Genomic DNA, 1,142 nt, shown 5'->3' with positions numbered 1-1,142 from the left:
TTATTATTGTTATTATTATTACTAATGTTATCATTATCATTATTATTGTTACTCTTTTTATCATTATTATTGCTATTGTTATTATCATCATTGTTATTATTGTTATTATTATCATTATTATTATTATCATTATTATCATCACTATTATTATTACCATCATCATTATTATCATTTAAATATCCTCATCGTCATTAGCATTACTTTTATTGTCAATGTTTTTTAGTACTGTTAGTATCATTATAATCATTATCATTAATATCATTATTATTGTTATTATCATTATCATTACCATTGTAATTATGATTATTGCTCTTACCATTATTATCATTGTTATTGTACTTATCATTATCATTATTATCATAATAATGATAACAATAATAATAATGATTATTACTATTATTATTATTATCATTTCATTGTTATTATTAGAATTATAATAATAATGATTATTATTATTATTATTATTATTATTATTATTATTATCATATTGTTATTATTATCATTATCATATTATTATTTTTAGTATCATTATCGTTGTCCTTATTATCACTGCAATTATTACTATTACTATTATTATCATTTTTACTCTCATTATGATTATTTTTCTCCTTATTACTATAACAGTTATCATTATCATCATTACTATTATTATCACCATCCTTGTTGTTAACATTATTTGGTTATCATTATTATTGCCATTATCATTGTTCTTATTATTATCATTATCCTCATTCATTATCATTCCTATTGTTGTTATTGTTATAACTACTGTTACCATTATGATTATCATTACCATTATCATTATCTTCATTATTATCTTTATCATTACAATTATCGACATTTTTTCTATCACTATGATCTTATATATAATATATATATATATATATATATATATATATATATATATATATATATATATATATATATATATATATATTTATTTATTTATATATATATATATATATATATATATATATATATATATATATATTATCATCATTATCATTATCATTGTTAATATTATTGTTACCATTATTATCATCATCATCATTAGTATCATTAGTGATCCGGTTTTACGTCATGAATTCCCTCGTAAGAGCTAGGACGGTTTCTTCTTTCGAAGGCCTTTGGTTCTGGCAGGA

Source organism: Penaeus monodon, chromosome 18, assembly GCF_015228065.2.
Source record: "Penaeus monodon isolate SGIC_2016 chromosome 18, NSTDA_Pmon_1, whole genome shotgun sequence".
NCBI lineage: Eukaryota > Metazoa > Arthropoda > Malacostraca > Decapoda > Penaeidae > Penaeus > Penaeus monodon.
Note: the sequence above shows the minus strand (reverse complement) of the source record.